Below are 21,301 nucleotides of genomic sequence, written 5' to 3' on the forward strand. Positions count from 1 at the left end.
ATGATTTTTTACTAATTTTTGAAGTGGACACATCCAAAAAAATAGAAATTTGAGCATGCCCCCCTAAAATTATTTAAAACTAATAATAAAAAAATGTATAGAATGGAGTCTAGCTTCTAAAAAGTAATTTATTTCAAAATTCAATGAACGAGTAAAAAATATACCCAAAATAGTACATGTTGGTTTTTGACAAAAAATGGACATACTAACAAAAGAAATTACAGATCTAAAAACCTTAACAAAATCAAAGCGTGAAACGAATTATATGGTGAGATAGATAAGAGGGGGCTTAACATCATTGTGGTGTTTTTTTTGTTTGTATTGAAACATGTGCAAACCTGATGGAGAGAAAAATGTGAGAAATTTTTTCATCTTTCTAAAAACAACATCTCAATCTTGAGATGGTCATCCAACCCTTTGGGTTAAATTCCCAAGGAAAAAGTACATTTGGTGAGCGCTAAATATGGTGCTCACCAAATGTCTTACATATGAAAGTTGTCCCTCTTTAGATCTCTCTCTATCCCACTTTGATTATTTAATGTTGCAAACTCAAGTCAAACTCAATCTCTCTCACCTCTCTCTCTTCTCTATCTCTCTCCCACCCTCTCTACCTTGCCTTCCCTCTTACCTCCATCTCTATCCTTTCTTGCCTCCCATTCACTTCTTCTCTATCATTCTCTTATTACTTCTCTCCATTCGCTTGATCACTACCTATCCCTCCCACCCTATCTCTCTCTATACCTTGTTCTTTCTCCCTCCCTCTTTACCTCACTACTTCTCCCTCCTTATCTCATTACCTACCTCTCTCTCCTCCTCTATCTCTACCACCTCTATTTATATCCCCTAGTTCTCTCACCCTTCTCTCCCTGGTCTCTTGGTCTCTCACCTCTATATCTCTCCCCTCTCTAGTTCTTTCCAATCCTCTCTACTTCTCTCCCTACCTCCTTAGCCCTCTTTCTCTCTTTGTGAAATTCTCCCTCCCTCATCTCTCTACTTGTCTCCTCTCTAGGTCTCTCACTCACTCCCTATCTACCTCTCTCCCCCTCCTTAGCCCTCTCTTTCTCTTTATTCTTCCCTCTCAAATTATATCTTCCTCCCCATCTATCTCCCTCTCTCTCTCTCTGTTTGTCTCTCTCTTCTCCTTCTTACCTCTCTCTACCCTCTCTAGGTATCTCCTTTGCTTACTTCCTCTCTCCTTGTCTATCTCCCCCTCCATTTCACCTCTCTCTCCCCCTCTACATTTCTGTTAGACACAATGTACCACTGAGAGGGGGAGGGGGTGAATCAGTAGTTCTCAAAACTTTTACCTTCAACTCTCCTTTATCAGCACAACGGTTGAAGGGTCTAACTTAATGCAGACTTACTGATTACACAAGAGACTAACTTAAATGCAGAACATACTCACAAGAGAATATCACATAACACCAGTATATACGAGGAAAACCCAATATGGGAAAAACCTCGGAGAGCAATGTTGCTGGAGTCTACTGCTCCAATCCAACCCCACAATAAAACATAGTTACAAAGTTTAGGGCACCAACCCAAGGAGCTACAAACCCTATCGGATTTATGGGTTGCAACTCAGTGTTCACAATGTAAACTTCAAATACATAAGTTGTTATCATGTTACAAGTGAATCTTGCAACCTTATCAAATGTCTTACTCTGTCGGTGAAGTATCTTCTCTCCTTTACTGACTCACTCTTCTTCGTACTCTACACCTGCTGCTTCTCTGTTGGATCTACACCTCACTCTTTGCACATCACTGGTATCACACTCTGGCGGTATAAGAACTACCGGTTCTTCTCTCCAATCGGTTGAAAGCTTCAACCAGGTTCATTCTCACTCTCACTCTCTTCTTAGCTGCTTGTTGAGCACTTGGATGATCTTGTTCTTATTTGCATAAGTCTTCCACTTCGCAACAACACAATATTCTCCTATTCAGCAGCCCTATTCTTCCTCTTCTGTCGTATACTTATAGACTGGTTTTCCCTCCAAAAACCAATTCAAAAACTAAGTAGTTAGGGTTTCCTCACCATTCCCGAGGCAAACCAAATCTAATTAGATCTTGCACGATCTGATCTTTTTGACATCTGAATGCACAACTCCGTCATGGTTGCATCTCCTGGATCACGCCTTCCCTTTCTGGCGACTTGCTTTTTACCCTCATAGCTAATCCCTCGGTCAATCACGAAAGATCTGTCATGTTGTTTCCTTCATCACTTCAATCTTCTCAATCTCTCTTAGCTGACTCGTAGTTGTCTTCCAGACCTCGAGCCTCAAACCCCTCCAATAGCTCTGCGACATGTCCCGTGATTTGGGTGACTTTTCATTAAAGTGGACCAGCCCTGCAACAACCCTGTCGTTGTACATTCTATCTTTATCCAAACACAAGTTTGCCATGTTGACTCCATGTCGACAATCTGCCAGCTTGGCACTTCAAGTCGGTCCAAGTAGGATCACCGACTAACCACCCTACCGGTTCCTTACTTCTTCCGATTTCAACCATTCTACCGGTTACCTTATTATATCTGCTCTCATCTTGACATGTCGATGGAACACACAAATCGATTTCCAGACTGGTAAATCCAAAGTATGCTCATTCCCACAAATGAGAAATCTTCTGCAACTTCACCTTGCTTATATAACCGATGGACTCATATACCGGTCACCACTTGTGATGACACCATGTCATCAACCTTCACAAGATTCCTATCTTCTTCTAGTGAGGTCAGATTCCTATGTTTACGCCTACTCAACCTTTCTTCCTGATCAATGTTGTTTCTTCCTCTACCAGTTTGTCAAGGTGACAAACACTTCAAACTTTCTTTGACTCTTCTCATGATGACTGCATCTTCAACTAGTGGGAGTCCTGCTGTTCTGCAACCTAATAGCATACAGGTTCATTCTTCTCTTCCAGTGTTGAAGTGATTCAGATAACATTTTGCCTCTTCATCACAAGAAACCGCTCAAAACACTTCTCCATCTCATCACACAAGTTAGGCGCTAACTTGTGTACTGATGACCTCTGAGGTCATCTTCCTTACCGTTATCGGTGTTCAACAACACAAGGTGATATCCAAGCTATCACATCCTATACTCCTTCATAACAATGTTGCAGATACATCTCTTCTACCGAAGGTCATCCCATACCGGTTGACATCAATGACAACACAATGCCAATAATTTACCACATCTCTTCCCCTCTATCTCCTCTCTCTTTGTCCTTCTATCTCTCATCTTCTCCCTCCCTCCCTTATCCAGGTATCTGTTAGACAGTTCAAATAACCCGAAGACAACTGAGAGGGGGGGGGGGTGAATCAATTGTCACCAGATTACCGGAACACATAAGATCAATACCGGAATGCATAAACCAATTACCAAAATAGCAGATATACCAATTAAGCACAAGCAACAATTAGAGAATAGATACCATCCACATGACACCAATATTTGTTTGTGGAAAACTCGGTAAAGGGAAAAACCACGGTGGGAAGCCTACCTACAGTCAGATAATACTTCTACAGTAAGTATGTGATTACAAATTGAGGGGCCTGCACTTGCAGGAATGCCAACATCCTAGAGCACACTGCTCATTACAAAAGGAGTCTCACTGACTACATAAAAATACAGACTACAATCTAGAAGGAAGAATGAACTGCAATGATAGCATCTCCTATGCCTGAATACAGTTCTGGTTAAGCTCAATACCAGAGGACTTAATCCTCTTACATAAACCCAACTGTTGGCATTGTGTTGTCATTGATGTCAACCGGTATAGAAGGACAACCAGTATGGGCATACAGTTGATGTGTAGTCATTGATGTCAACTAGTGTTGCAGGTCATCGGTAAGGAAGAGAATGTCATTCAGAGGAATGACCACTGGAGTCACCGGTACACAAGTTAGTGTTTGATTTGTGTGGATGGAATGGATAGGTTACTAGTACAATCTATCATCGGTAAGGAAAGGATGTCAACTGGTAAGAGTTGTGTTGACAATGAGTAGTTGCCAACTGGAAAGCTTATGATCAGTGTACAAGCAAGATGAGCAAGGTGCTTGAGCTGTTGATTGTGATGAAGAGGCAGAATGTTACCTAAATCACATCAACACTGGAGAAGGATGTATAGGTCACCGATATGCTGTGTGGATGCAGAACAATAGGACTCCCACTAGATATTGATGCAGTCACCATGTGAAGAGATGACTGACAGTGTGTGTGCCCCACACCAGATCACATGTGCATGTTTGAAGGTATGTTGCACAAATAGGGAAGCCACATGAATGCATTGCAGGATGCAGATGACAAGGACCCACTACCTCCGATAAGTGGAGCTTTTCTCCTATTATGCATAATATTCATCATAATTCTGCAAGATAAGGAAGAAGAGGTAAAGGCGGGTGTTTGAAGGATCACACCAGATCTACTGGTGAAACAAAAGGATGCCTCAAGGGCATGAAATCAGGGTATGCACTGGACCTACAAAGAAGGCATGTTATGTTGCCAAGATAGATGAAGTGTGATGGGTTCATCACTTTGATAAACCGGTTGAGATATGGTCCGGGTTGATGAAGAAGAAAGAAAGGCTGAGCAACTGCAGATAGAGGACGATGGCCAGATTGAAGATGGAGTCAGTTGAAGGTTGATGACATGGTGTCATCAAGATGTTTACCGGTATGTATGTCCACCGGTAATACGGACAAGGTGCAGATGTAGAAGACTGCCATCTGATGAAGATATGCATAAGGTAGGTTAGCAAGGGTGTTGACCGGTTGAGTGTTCCATCGGAAGAGAAGAAAGGTGCAAGGTTGATGACAAACCCGTTAAGGGTTTAACCGGAAGGGTTAGTAAGCTGATAGATGAACCCGATAATGGAGTTGGTCAGTAATCCCATCCAAACTGACATAGATGACCTAGCAGAGGTGGATTCCGAAGGAGCCACGTGGAGGTGAAGTGACATGCATGCATAGGTTGGCATGTTAAGTCGATGAAGTATCAGGCAGCGAGGTAGCTGGTGATAGGTCGACATTTATGTTGACTGTGAGATTCACGGGATGTGCAGCAGAGGTTTGCGGCTCGAGGTCAAACAGACAACAGAGATCCAACACAAACTGGGTGAGCAAATCGAGGAAGGTGAAGGAAACTGCAAAACCATTCTTGGTGATCAACCAAGAAATCCACTGATAGGATAAGAGCAGGATGCTAAAAATAGAAGGCGTGTTCTAGAAGGCACAATAATGGCGGGGTTGATTGATGAGTTACAGTTCATCAATCCAGGTGATCAGATCGAATGAGATCTAATTGTTTTTGGTTTGCCTCGAGGTTGATGAGGAAACCCTAACTGCTTGAAATTTGAATTGGCTTTTGGCGGGAAAACCAGATTATAAATATGCAAGCCAAAATCGATGAAAGCGGCTGCTGGATGAGAGAGTGTTGCTACTGAAGGAGTGAAATCAGTCAAGTGCTCATCAAGAAGAAGAAGAAGAGACTGAGTGTGAGGGAGAATCAAGTTGAAGGGTTCAATTAGCATCAGTGAAGTTGCCGATAGTCAACCATTGAGTTTGATAGAGGAGTGAACCGACAAAGAAGAAGTGCAGAAGACTACAGAGAAGGCAGGCATAAAACTAGTAGAGTGAAGTACCGGTGGAGAGAAATGGTGTAGCAGAGAGAAGAAAGAACTAGTAAAGTGGAAAACCAGTAGAGAATAGAACCAACAAAGAATGAGAGGAGGCTGAAGCGGCAAGAGTGCAACAAAGAGTAAGGTTGTAGCAGTTTGAGGGTTAGCAAAGAACCGACAGTGAACTGGATAGAATATCCAACAGAGAGATTTGTAGAAGAGTTACAAAATCCATTTGTAACAAGGCTATTAACTTGTAAATGATTATGTTTTGTATTCATTGAGTTGTAGCTCGGTTCAGGAGTTGTAGCTCCTTGGGTTGGTGCCCTAAATCAGGGGTTGGTGCTCCTTGGGCTGTTTCCTTAAATATTGTAATAAGAGATTCATTGTGAGGTTGGATTGGAGGAGTAGTCTCCAGCAACATTTCTCATTGAGGTTTTTCCCATCTTGGGTTTTCCTTGTATATGCTGGTGTTTTGTGATGTCCCCTTTATGTGTGAGTGCATTTGTGTTAGTCTCCCATCTAACAGGTAAGTCTGCATTTAGTTAGATCTGTTAACCGGTATACTCACATAGGATAGGTAATGAGAAAAGTTTGAGAACCACTGATTCACCCCCCTCTCAGTGGTACATTGTGTCTAACACCAACTTGATCACCAATGATCGATCAAATCCTCTGCATGAATGATTATTACATTATTCGCTCCTATACCATCCTATATTATCCCTTACATGATCTATAATGAGATCTTACCTTATATATATACAAACCCTCGACCATAAACAATAAGGTTGGCCACCAAACAATAAAGAAATTACATAATTATAAAACATGTCATCCTGAGACCAAACAAATATTTCCAGCCCATAAATCATCCTGATAACACATCGAGAAGTCCCAACAACACGTTACATTAAGTCGATCCATAACCTAGATAGAACCGGACCCAATTTAGGTCCACACATGCTAAAGAAATGATCCCAATCAGCCAAGTCTCTAACACGATCACCATCAGCATCCTGAATCTCTACTAGAAGCCGCACCAACACCACTTATGCATAACATCAAAATATCTTCAACAAAGCTCTGTCGATGAAACTGTCACCGGATCAACAAACCAATCTTACCAGCATATAAGATAGCATCCGATCACCAAATCAAAACCAACTGACTAAACATGAATTTGAGTAGCATGAATAGAAGATCTAAGCCAATTCCATAAGCCAAAGCATACTAGAGTATACCAGATCATCGTGATCTAATCCAACCAGAAACCAAATAGCCTACCAGGACCAAAAGGATACCGGTAAACAACCAAAATAACTAGTGTTGATATTAATGACAAAACATCAATGCAACACATAATGAATTCCTCCAAATGGCCAACAATCTCCCCCTTTGGTATTGATGGCAACACTAGATGTGAAAAACATCCAAGTGCCAAGAAATGCCAAACAAATCTCCCTGCACACACGAATATAGAAATGAAGTTCTGATCCATACTCTCCTTGTAGATGATATCACAGTTAAGTTCTACAAATTTCTTCCCCTAATGTATATATTTCCTTAAGTTTTTCATATGAATATATCTCTCCCTTTGACATCAATGCCATAAATCTTACATAAATATCAAAGCAAAATCATAAACCACTGAATCACAAGACTAACTACTCCCCCTGATTAGTAGCATCACCAAATCAATCTGGAATGAATAATATCTCTGATAATACATACCAGATTGATGCCAAATAGCATCAATCAGTTTTCAGTCGGAGGGGCAGAAACCCCTAATCTATCTCTAAGGTACTCAAATGATTCTTTAGGCAAAGGTTTAGTGAAGATGTCTACAATCTGCTCATTAGTGTTCACATAAACCAATCTAACTTCATTTTCTTCCACCTTCTCCTTCAAAAAGTTATACTTGATAGATATGTGCTTTGTCTTAGAGTGAAATACTAGATTCTTTGATATGTCTATAGCAGCAGAGTTATCACAATGAATAACCACTGGTCCATTGCAATGCACTTTTATGTCCTTTAACATTTGCTTCATCCATAGAACTTGTGTACAGTTAGTAGTAGCAAGAACATACTCAACTTCAACAGTAGATATAGAAGTACATGATTGTTTCTTGCCGATCCATGAAATAAGTTTCTTTCTAAGAAAAGAAGCTCCACCGGAAGTACTTTTTCGGTCATCAACACCACATGCTCAATCTGCATCTGTATATGCACATAAAGTAAAGTCATCATCTTTAGGGTACTACAAACCATAATCAGATGTTCCTTGTAAGTATCTAAAAATCATTTTCACTGCACTCTCATGATTTTCTCTAGGACCACTTTGATATCTTGATGCAATGCAAACAACATTCATTATATCCGGTCTAGTATGAGTCAAATATAGCAGACCTCCAATCATAGACTTGTATCTTGTAGGATTTACCAGTGCAGATTCATCTTTCCTTGTCAATTTGTCACTTGTAACCATAGGAGTACTAACTGGTTTAGAATTTTTCATACCGAATTTCTTCAACATCTCCCTAGCATACTTAGTTTGATAGATGAAAATACCTTTATTAGTCCAAGTAATCTGCAAACCTAAGAAAATTTTCATTTCCCCAATCATAGACATCTCAAATTATTTCTCCATATTATTAGAAAATTCCATGCACAACTTATTGTCACCTCCAAAAATGATGTCATCAACAAAGACCTCAATAATTAGTATATCATCACCAGTGACTTTATAGTATAGATTACTATCAGCATTACCTTTAGTGAACCCAATTTTTAAAAGATATTTGTCCAACCTTGCATACCAAGCTCTGTGTGTCTGTTTCAATCCATATAAGGCTTTCTTTAACTTGCAAACCTTGTTTTTATCATCTGAAAGTGAAAAACCATCAGGTTGCTCAATACAAACTTCCTCATCAAGATCCCCATTTAGAAAAGTACACTTAACATCCATCTGATAAACCTTGTAGTTTTTATGTGCAACATAGGCAAGAATTAATCTTACAACTTCAATCCTAGCTACAGGTGCAAAAGTTTCACCATACTCATTACCTTCCTTCTGAGAATATCCTTTACAAACCAATCTAGCTTTATTCCTTATAAACTGTCCATCTTCATTTAATTTATTCCTAAATACCCATTTAGTTCCAATAACATTCTTTTTTTTAGGTCAGGGAACTAAAATCCATGTGTTATTATTTTCTATTTGATTTAATTCTTCTTCCATAGCTTTCATCCAACATTCATCTACATGCTTCAATTACTGATACCGGTTCAACTTGAGAAATTAAGCATACCTCATTAGCTTCCAATATTCTTCTTGTCATCACTCCATTGCTCTTATCCCCAATGATCTGATTATCTGAATGATTCAACCTTACATACCTAGGAGTCTTCTGACTCTATGTTCCTCTTTCCCGTTCTTCAGTTATTGTTGAATTTTCTGATACTGCCAGAGTAACTAGTTCAACATTTTGTTCTGGTAAAGGTGTTACTGGTTCAGTTATGATTATTTCCATTGTCGGTTCTTGCTCATAAAGTCTGATTTGACTTCTATTTTGCTCATTTACCTTGACATTAGCTCTCTCCACAATTCTCCACAATCTCTTGTTATAACATCTATATGCTTTGCTTTCATTAGAATAACCAAGAAATATTCCTTCATCACATCTAGGATCAAATTTGCCAATGAAATAATCTCTCCTGATATAACATTTACTACAAAAGATTATGAAATACTTAACTGTAGGTGTATTGCCAAACCATAATTCATAAGGTGTCTTACTGGTTTCTCCTTTGATATGAACTTTGTTGAATTTATAGATTGTTGTGCTCACTGCTTCTCTCCAGTAGATATGAGGTATATTAGCTTCCATCATCATGGTTCTAGCAACATACAAGATAGTTATGTTCTTTCTTTCCACAACTCCATTCTACTGAGGTGTCTGGGGAGCAGAAAATTGTCTCCTTATGACATGCTTCTCATAAAAGTTATTAAACTCACTGGATGTGAATTCTCCACCATGATCCAACCTTAAGCAATTAATCTTCAATCCTATCTTAGTTTCAACTTTAGCTTTAAAGATTTTAAAATTTTCAAAAGCCTCAGATTTCTCCCTTAGAAAAGTAACCCACATCATTCTAGAATAATCATCAATGATTAGCATAAAATATCTATCACCTTAAAAACCTTTGATTCTAGCAAGGCCACACAAATCAGTATGAATAAGATCAAGAACATCATTAGATTTGTCTTGTATACTCTTAAAAGAGGTTCTAACCTATTTTCCCATTTGACATTCTTTACATACTAGATTATAAGGCTTCACAATCTTAGGTATATCTCTAACTGCCTTAATTGAATTGATCTTTACCATGCAATCAAAATTCACATGACATAGCCTTTTAGGCCAAAGCCAACTCTCATCAATTTGTGCAATCAAACATTTTTTCTCACTAGAATTTAAATGAAATATATTACCTTTTGTTTGAGTACCGGTTACAATCTCCAATCCAGATCTATTAACGATTTTGCATTTTCCATCCTTGAATTGTAATTAAAATCCCTTATCCACCAATCGTCCTACACTCAAAAGATTATGCCTTAAACCTTCAACATAATAAACATTATCAGTATTGTGCTTACCATCTAATGATATGGTTCCTCTTCCTTTGATCATGCATGCTTTGTCATCTCCAAATCTAACCAGACCACCATCAAATTCTTGCAAAGATAGAAACTTCCTTTGACTAATAAACACAAAAAATGTTGTAACAAACACAAAAATAGATGGCAAATCTGATTGTGCACTTGTAATCACAACTTGAAGTTGAATTTGCAAATTTAGGATGCTCATAATGCCTTGGTTTTTTTGAGTATGAGCTATAGTCTGAGAATCTACAACCTGAAGCATTTTGAGAGCCACCTATAAAATATGGTGAAAATTGTTGAGGACAGGGTCCCCCTTAGCACTCTAGTCCAGACAAGGGTGCCTCAATAGCCTTGGTCACAGGAAGTTAGGTTTGAATTTTGGGTCCAGGTTTGGGATAGTCTCCTGATGTTGTTTTGGGCTTCTTGGCTCTATCACGTACCTATAGCTACACCTGCAAAATAAAAAGTGGTAGGGTGTTGGCTGTAATAGGGGTCTATTTTGGTGATTTACACCTTCACAAATAGCCAATATTGAAATCAGATAATGCATCTGCTCATGAATCTTGAGTGTGTCTAAGATTGCTATGAGCTAAAGGGTCAACTATGCAAACTAGAGCCCTACTCAAATGTGCTAGAGAAAAACCCTAAATGATAATGATTGAATTAAAAATGCTTTAATTCACATAATTAGAATGTATATCTCACACAATAATACAATTCTAAAACTAAATATGATGTAGATCTAAAGCTCAATGTTAGAAACATGAGAATAACATGAAATCATACCAAATCCCTTAGGAAGAGGTACAAGCCAATCATTAGTCGGTGATTCCCTATCATCCTCCAATATCTCTTGAGGATTCCATGGTTGAATGAGTGTTGATGAAGAACTAATTGATTTGCAGATCTAAGAATCCTTTAAAGCAACACCTTCACTTCATTAGGATACCTTTAATTGCATAAGAGCTCTCCAAATATGCCCAAAAGTTTATCACAAATGAGGAAGTGAATTGCCTTATATATGTGTATATGGTGAAAATGGATAACAATAATAACAATATTGAAAGGCTAAATGAATCCAACCACAAAACCCTAGCCTAACAATGAACAAAGATCCACCATAACATATGAAGATAACCTAAGACAATGCAAAATAACTCAAAATCACAAAGATTATACCATCACATGTCCAATAGGGTTTTGATCTCCATTCTTCCTATCTCCATTGATCTTGCTTGATATATTTGCTCTCAGATTTTTATATGCACAAGAGCTCAACAAAGAACGGAATGTGGTTGCAAGTAGGATCGTAGTGTAGCCGATTGATCAAGTAGTTAGGTCATTAGCATGAGTGATTAGGGTATTAGGGTTTGATAATGAAGAAAGCATCTTCTTAAATAGAAGACACAATAGGAAATGGAGGGTTAAGATTGAGAGGTGTAAAAAGAGAGGTCGGCTAGGATTAGAGGGTAGGTATAAGAAATACCAAAATAATGAAAGGGGTAGGTAGTGTAGGAATTAAGAGATGAATGACATGTGTCATAGGTAGAAAAAGATAATGAATTAATTAAATAAATAAAGATTTATTTAATTAATAGAAGAAGTAGGATAATTAAATAAATAAAATATTTATTTAATTTAGGAAAAGGGATAATTTAAATAAATAAATGTATTTATTTAAATAAGAAATAAGGCTAGAAGAGGATAAATGAATTAATTAAATAAATAAAAATTAATTTAATTAATAGAAGAATTAGGCTTAGATAATTAAATAAATAAAATATTTATTTAATTAGACATGACAATTTTGAGTGTCTACAATATGAAATATTAAATTTGAATTTGATAAAAATATGAACTAGATTATTTTTTATTCACATGGAGTGGGATTTGTATTGATTAGGACCACCAAATTATCCTCTTGAAATTCGAGGAAAAACGTGTGAGGCCAAGGAGGTATGACCATCCTAGTCCTGACGACTTTATCTCAATTTTTTAGGAATAAAAGACAATCAGGTTCTAATGCTAATTCCATATCAATGGCTCAAACCATGATGAATAGATATGTGGAATGTGTTTTGGAAGTTGCAATTAGGGTAGGATTACAGATAAAATAGGATAAAATGATGAAACAACACACCTAGAATCAAGGGCCCAATTTATAGAGTGTGATGTAATATAAATTAATAAAGGAATCAAATTTAATTAACTAATTAAATCATATGGAAGTCCTATAATGCATTGTATAATAAGACATACTAAAATTAGTGCTAACTAAGAATGGAATTGGACACCTTATTTAAAGGTGTAGAAAGTTACGATGCTAAAATTCTTGATATTCTCAGTATTTTTAAGCGTGCACATAAATAATTTTAAAGGAAAAGATTAAGATAATGAGATGATGTTGAAGGCATGATAGTTCAAAAATGAGGATCGATTTCACAATTTATAGAGATTCGAGAGTAGGATAGACAACTAGGATTGATTTGAACTTTGGGAGATGGATGGATAGGATCACTTAAGAGGGTAAGTTAAGCGAATGAGGAAATAGGTGTAAGTTGGGTGATAAGTGGAGAAAGAGAGATATGAGATCATAAAGCATAAGAGGTAATTATAGAGAGAAATAGAAGAAGGCACGCGTTTCAAGGGGAGTTAGAGACAACCCACGGAAGAGTTAAGTGAGTGATAAAATAAATATTAATTTATTTAATCATAAGAGATTTACAAATTGATGATAAATTAAATAATAAATGAATTATTTAATTTAAGAAAAAAAATTAGTTTAGGGATTAAAAATTAACAAATTATTTAATCTAGGAAGAGTTGTGAATTAGGGAAAGTGGAAGGATAAAATAAATATCAATCAAAGAATTGATGAAATGGAAGAAATGACAATTAAATAATTAAAATTATTTAATTGCAGAATAGACGAATGACATAGATGTCAATTAAACAATAAATATCACTCAATCAACACTGAAGAAAAAATAGTACCTACATTATGTTCCTATTTGAGACAATGAAAAATTGAGCATTGTTTCAAAGAAAATTAGAAAAATTCACTTTGATTTATACCTTGGTAGTGGTAGGGTATTGTGATGCCCCTTGAGGATTCGGGTGAAAAATTTGGGACTTTAGGCCAAATTGTTGATAGCATGAATATGAGTCCAAAAACATGTTCAACTCAAAATATAGTGTTTGTAGGGTTAATTTATTAGGTCTGGAAGGAAAAAGTGACCACAAACGATACAAAGTGCTCAACAAACAACCTCTTATTATCATGCCCCACCATGAGGCCCAGAGGAAAAAACAACCATGGACAAGAAAATGCGAATATTTTTTTTTTATCAACATATACATATGCAAGAGATACATAATGAAGCACAATTAAACAACTATCAAAAGTCCTCAAGGCCCCATAACGATGCAACTCGAGGTTTAACATCATCTCAATTATTTATCAAAGAACTGCTATATAAATTACACTAAAGATCATTACATGGATACAAGATTCTCATTACATTACTTAAGAATTTACATAAGAATTTCAAATACATAATGATGGATCCCCAATTTACAAATCTCAAAAACGTCCCATGAAGGGAAGAATACAAGAATCTGGTACAACAATAATAGTCTTCAGAACTACTCTCGAGCTATCACAATCATGAAGCTGAAGGAGCCAAACCCAATGGGTACGAAAAGCACTCCACCCAACCATGTGGCACCATAAGGTCCACCCCCCGTGCTAGGAGGTACCAGCCAGACCCTCTAAGTGGAAGCAAGACATTATTCACAAGAACAATTAGTCTAAACATACATGAGGCTCACAAGAGAACACCACAAGAAACATATTAAAATAACATCCAATCTCCAAAGGCCCAAATCAAACTATAGAAGGACAACAAGTATGAGAAAACCAACCACTTATGGAAGCTAAAAATTGCAAGGAAGGATAAAGATGTGGGTTACCACTAGGTAGCAAAGGGGAAGAGTGTCATCACTAGGATGTCATGGGTTACCCTTGTAGGTCTTCACTAGTTCCCAACCCCAATTCTAGGTTACCCTGGTGATCTCTCTCGACCCCTAACCCCCATACATATGCTAGTGGGCCACACCAACCTTTCGAGGAGACAAGATTGGTGGAAGCCGTTCCAGGCCCTTCTCCACTTACCCCCAAACCTTTATGAGAATTTGCGGGAAATGAGACATCAAAGGATTATCTTAATTATTGTGAACTAACTACCCACCCATGTTCATTAATTAGGTTATCACTTGATTACCAAACTTCCATTGGGTTACCCTGGCAATCACTTTGGGTCCCGACCCATAATGGAAGCCACTCCCCCCTACTTTCCCTAGGAAAAAAAGTAAACACAAGGCCATGATATCCAAAACACAAGGTGACAGGATTCCAACCATAGCATGACTTAGTTCACATGCTAGAAAAGATCCCCAAAAAGGAGAAATAAAATCAACAGGCTAGGTATGACCATCTAGCATGCAAAAATCCATTGAATTAAAATATCAAGAGAAATAGTACATCAATGACCAACAATGAAGACCCAACTAACAAGGAGGTCTAGAAAGATGTCAATCACATAACATTCAAGGACAATGAGAAACACACACAAAGGAACTCTAACACTGACCAAGCCTTGGGAAGCTAAATACAATCAAAGCATAATTATATCGAGTGCTCAACTATGATGGACAAAACAAACTAATACCATGGTCTCATAAAGCCAAATGTAACAAGTGCAGTTCTACTATAAAACCAAAGAGTTCAAGATATAACTTCATTAATTCATTAAGATTCCAATGTTCCAAAATTTAAATCATTAGAGTTCATTCAATTCACATTTACACATTAAAACTAACTTTACAATGACTATTTATTTATGAATCAATAACATTAAGAAAGAATGTAGAGCTCAAGAATAAATATATACATTTATTTATATAGTCATATTATGACTTAAATAAAACTGGATTTAAAACACAGTTATGTAATCTGCTTTATTCCAAAATCCGAGAGACATAACACTAGTACATTTGGGCCTAAATTCCGATGACAGTTCGTCGGGATTTCGACTACAATTTGTTGAACTATCGATAAGCAATGTCATCAAAAACTTGTCGTTGGACATTCCAACGGTGCTCAAGACCATCGAAATTCTGATGATATCGAAGACTCTTTTGACGATGACAATGATTGTGCTTAGCCATTGGTAAAACTCGATAAGTCATCGAAATTACAACGACTTCCAAGTAATGATCTGACGGTTCAGGCGTCAAAATAAATTGGAATTCCTATGACCCCCTCACTGCCTAGCCATCAGTATAACTCGATAATTCATCAGAATTTCAACGGCAACTAGGGTATCCGCACTGACGAGGATGTTGTATGTTTGATGGTTTAGGTGCCTGAATTCAGACAACCTCATCACTGTTTAGCTGCCGGAATTCCAATGGCAACTAGGGCATCCGCAATGACAAGGATGTTGTATGTGCGAAGGTCTGAGCATCGAAATAAATTGGGTGGGCATCAGAATTTTGATGACCCCTCACTGCTTAGCCATCGACAAAACTTGATAGTCGTCAGAATAAATTGGGTGGGTGTCGGAATACCGATGCCCCCTCACTGCTTAGTCGTCGACAAAACTTGATAGTCATCGAAATAAATTGGGTGGGCGTCGAAATTCCGATGCCCCCTCACCGCCTAGCAGTCGGTAAAACTCGATAAGTTGTCAGAATAAATTGGGTAGGTGTTGGAATTCCGATGCCCCCTCATTGCTTATCCGACGAGGATGCTGTCAGACATACAACATCCTCGTTAGATGCTTGGTGGATGGAAAGGTTTGCACTTATTGACGAATATGATAATACTAAAGATTCATTAATCTGTATCAGCCAAACAAACGACAATAAAAACAATTTGACAATCTAATCATGTGACAGTTCGGGCGTCGGATGCTTGGTGGATGGAAAGATTTGAATTGATTGACCAATATGATAATACTAAAGATTCATTATTTTGTATCAACCAACCAAGTGACAATAAAAACAATTTGACAATCTAATCTTTCCACTCGAAGACCAGTCTCAAAAAACCATGTATGATTGAAGAATTGTGTCCCACGTTAAGTTCTTCAATCCCATCAATAGCCACCCATAGGTGGCATACCATAAGTTGGCATGGGAGGCATTCCCATTACACTCATACCTGGCTGAAAGAAACCTCCCATGCCCACTCCCATGCCAGACATTGGAGGTGTTGGCAAAGCAAAGGGGAATAAGCTAAGTATACATATTTTGTAAACAAAATAGGCACATATTTATTTCTGTAGAAGATTTAAAATGTTTATTAAAGAGAAACTTAAAATATTCACAGAATCATTAGAGTATATCAAGAACCTGAAGTAGGTATGGAAGCACAAAGTCAATCATATTATTCATCTAGGCAAGTTACAAAGCCACATCTAGTCTGATCAAGTCATAGCATATGAACAAACATGAAGCAAAGCATTCTTTCTTGCCTTGCAGTTCCAAATGCAAAAGTAAGCCCCATTTCAATACCCCAATCCAAAATGAAAATTCAAAATATACTTTAGCCTGTGAGAGAGAACAACCAACTATATGTTTTACCAATTGTATACCTGTTCGATAAAATACACCAGCAATTCCTCTACAAGTTCATGATCACTCGATTGAGAACTAGTTTCCATTGCATCCTTGTAAAGATTATCCTTTTAAGACAGTGCAATATGTTAGCACATAATTTTTCTATAATTTCCTTAATTATTCTCTTAAAAATGCTATTTTCTATACTTTCCTTAATTATGCTCTTAATGCTATATTCTGTAAACAAAATAGGCACATTTATTTGGATTTTTAAAAACTGTCAGTAGAGTAGAACAAGTGCTCCTTAAGGCTCAGTTGAGCAAAATGCATACCTGTTGAGAAACAAGATCTTTCTCTTCTTTCTCCTTGGATTTCTCTTCTTGGACAACCTCTAACTTGTTCCACAAAATACAACAAAAATGTTGGCATTTGCATAAATATTGCATTAATGATATGTTATGTTGTCATTGATGTCAATTGAACTGGTAATGGTATTTATGATATTGCTGATATTTTTGTTGTTATTGATATTGTCTTGTAAATGGTAGGAAGAGCTTTGAGGAAGATGTTGCAAACTGACATGTAGGTTTGTGAGTTGAACCGGTAAACCGGTGTACAAGGTTAAACCCTTTCTATGCAATGTAACTGGTAAACCCTACCAGTTGTTTTTGTTAAACCTTAACCGATCAAGTTTGTTGGTTTAAGATCTAATGATGAGAGGTAATGATAGCGACACATGTGATCATTGAATAAGGATTAGTTCAAATTATTTTTGGCGCGTTTGTTCGTTTGTTTGATTGTCTAGGGAATGAGCAAAGTGGATTGCATCTAATGCATAGCGCATGATGAGTTACAAGTCCGATGAAGTGGTGATCATGGAGTGGTTGGAATTTTTTTGAAGAATGTGTATAGATTTCTATGTAAATCCAACAATCACACTTGAACCGATTAATTTGTAATCTCTACGAGAGAATTAAGTTTTTGTTGTGTTACAGACCTAATTGATTTGTATTTAAGGTTGACGAAGTTGTTTGTAAAGTTGTTGGCAAAGTGTTGGCAAAAATTAGTTGAGTGTGTGGTTGCCTAACCAAAGAATGGATTTGCAGTTTGAGTAAAGGCAGATTGAAGCTTAAAAGGATCTGATCAAGCAAATGTAGTGCTATTCAGACAGATCAAGAAAACCTTTTGTTTTCTAACAATTACAACAAAATTGAAATCCCCTAACCAGGTAAGATCTAACAAACTTGGTTACTTCTTAAATCGTCTAACAAGGTGATCCATTAGCTTGGATTCTCAAATCCTCTACCGAGGTTACTCCTAATAGGGTATTTGCTTTTCATCAAGGCATTTTGTAAATCCCTTAACCGCGTGATTCCTAATAGGATTAGTTCTTAACAAGACTTATTGTAAAAGCTTTAGCAGGCTTGGCTCCCAACAAGGCGAACTTCAGAAGAGTTCAAATAGCTATCTTGTGAGTCTCATCTCACCATGGTTTTTACCTATTTGATTTTTCCACGTATAAACATTTGTGTCTAGTGGTGAATGTTTTTGTGGTTATGATCTTATTTGTTGATTTGATTGACTACTTAACTATTATGATAAGGCATGATAACTGGAAGCATTGAGAGATGAAGTATGTTGATATATGATTAAGCAATTTTTATGTTTACAAGGTTGAAGTTGTTTACTGTTAAGATGTTATAACAGCTAACCGGTTGATGTTGAGTATTCTTATGAGTATTGATCTTGATAGTGAAATTTTACTTTGTGAGTTTGAATTTGAGATTGGGAAGTTTATATTAGTTTTTCAGTTTACTAATTCACCCCCCTCTCAGTAATCTACCAGATACATATTCTTTCATCATACCATCAATTGGTATCAGAGAATCTCAGGTCCTCTTTAACCTAAAAGCCTAACCGCTTGAGGAAAAGATCTTGTAGATCATGATGAAGAAGGAACGTCTGAAGTTCAACAAAGATAACTATGGGATATGGAGCGACAAAATGAAGATTTACATTAAGAGTCTGGGAAGTCAGTATTGGGATCATGTAGAAACTATGTATGTTACACCTACTGGAACTCTGACTGATGATCAGAAGAAAGAACAACAAAAAATCATCAAGCATTGGAGGCTATTATCAGTTCCCTATCTGATGCTAAATATTTAGATGTTCATGGTCTTGAAACTGCATATGAAATATGGAAAAAACTTGAAGAGATTTATAGTGGTGATGAACATGTTAAGATTTCTAAAGAGGAGAGCCTAAGAGGAAAGTTTGATGACATGAGAATGTCTGAAGGTGAGAATATCTAGCAGTATGGTCAAAGGATAAAAGAGGTAGTTGGTGAAATAAAGAGTGCAAGAGGGAAAGTGGAAGATGCCATAGTGATAAGTAAGGTACTGATAACCCCACTACTAATTTTGATAGGATTCCCATAGATACTGAGAGGGGGAGAGGGTGAATCAGTATCTAACTGATGAGTAGTATTTCTTAAGTTAAAAGATGCAGGATATAAAATAGTAGTACACCGGTATGCAAGAATTAATGCAATAAACAGAATTAGAAACATCCACATGAAAAGAACACCATAACACAAGATGTTTAATAAGGAAACCTGGTGTGGGAAAAACTTCGGTGGGATTTGTGACCCACAATATTCACTTACTGGCCAATAAGAGAATATTACTTACAATAGGGGCCTGCACATGCAGGAAGGTCAACTGCCTAGAGCTCACTGCTCAATGAGAAGTCACACTGACTTACAATGAGTATTATACTAATCCAATGATCTGTACTGCTTTACAATAGCATCTCCAATGCCAGATTCAGTACCGGTTCTAACTCTGTTCTTTACATATACCCTTGACCTATAATTCGCACATTAGGTCTGCCTAATAATTTTCTTTATGCTCGCTTGTTTTCCTTTTTTTTTTACAAATGTCTACAATGTTCTCTTTTATATACAAGAGTCATTTTACAATTTTCCAAGTCGGCTTACAATAATAATCAAAATATTACATATAAAAAATCCTATCGACCTCTATGCCGGCATACATCTTTTCTTCTGTGTCAGTGCCGGTGTCGGTGTAGAGTGATCTTGTTGATGCCGGTGCACTGTCTTGCTTGTGTAATGCTTTGTCGGTAAGATGTCTTGCCGGTGCCATAGGATTGCAAGGTTGCCATCAATGACAAAACCTTCAATCACACACAATGTCTCATTGGAGTGTCCATATGCCAACAATCTCCCCCTTTGGCATTGATGGCAACACTCATGAGAAATTTCAAAAAGTGTCCAAAATGTGTAGACCAAAAATTTACCAAAAATATGAAGGGCTCCCCCTAAGCATATGATTCCTGTCTTTGAACTTTCTCATACTACTACTCCCCCTTTGGCATCAATGACAAAGGTTGTCAAGATGTTAGTAGAGTTTGTAGTTATACCAGTCCATATCCTCAACCTTGTAGTTGGGTAGTTATTATTTGAAAAGGATCGCCCAAAATTAAGTTTATACTATCCATAAACTTTTTGCTATCTTTTATTGCTGTTTCAGTCCTCTTCACAGTATCGGTGAGATGCTACAATTGTTCTGCCGGCGTTTTACTTCCCTATGCTAATGCCTCTGAGCTTTCCTTCTACAGAGATGCTAGATAGTCCAATCTTGGACTCAGTTTAGATATCAAGTGTTTTTCCTTGTTTATTATTGTCTCTTTCTCTCTTTCCTGTTTAAGCAATTTTGCCTCAAAATTTGCTAACTTACCTTCAAAAACAAATAGTGAGTCTAGTGAGTTGACAAAATTGTCTGCAAGCTTGTTTATCTCTTCCTGTGTCTTGCTTATTTTCTTGTCAATATCTACAGTCAGGAAGTTTGTTTTGCATGTGTCTTTATACAGGTTTTTATACTCTTTTAACAAACTACATAGTTCCGATAGAAGTTTGTCAAAGTCTTTATTACACTTCTTTATTTCTTCCTCAAAGAATTTTTGTTTCTCCTTTTCTACCATGTCCTTTACAGATTCTTCCTTTATTTTCTCAATATTTCCAGAAATGTATTTACATAATGTATCCAACTATCCTAAAGAATCTTTATTATCTATATTACAACCAAGAGCAATTATCTTCAAAATTGGTATCGAATCATCTATTGCTTTGTAAGCTTGTGAACTATAGTCAGTTATTTTCTTGATGGATTCAAGTAATACCTGAGTCACATTTGTTGACTTTGATGATGACCCAACAAACTGAGTACCGGTGGAAGTGACCATGCTTGTATTGACCTCTGGCAGGTTAGTTTGTGTCTACATTTCCTTTAGCACTGGTTTTCTTGCTTCATTGCTTACCGGTGGCATTGTTTCCTTGCGAGCCTGTTCCGGAGGCTTTAGCTCTATCGGT

The sequence above is a fragment of the Cryptomeria japonica genome, chromosome 11, assembly GCF_030272615.1.
Source record: "Cryptomeria japonica chromosome 11, Sugi_1.0, whole genome shotgun sequence".
Taxonomy (NCBI): Eukaryota; Viridiplantae; Streptophyta; class Pinopsida; order Cupressales; family Cupressaceae; genus Cryptomeria; species Cryptomeria japonica.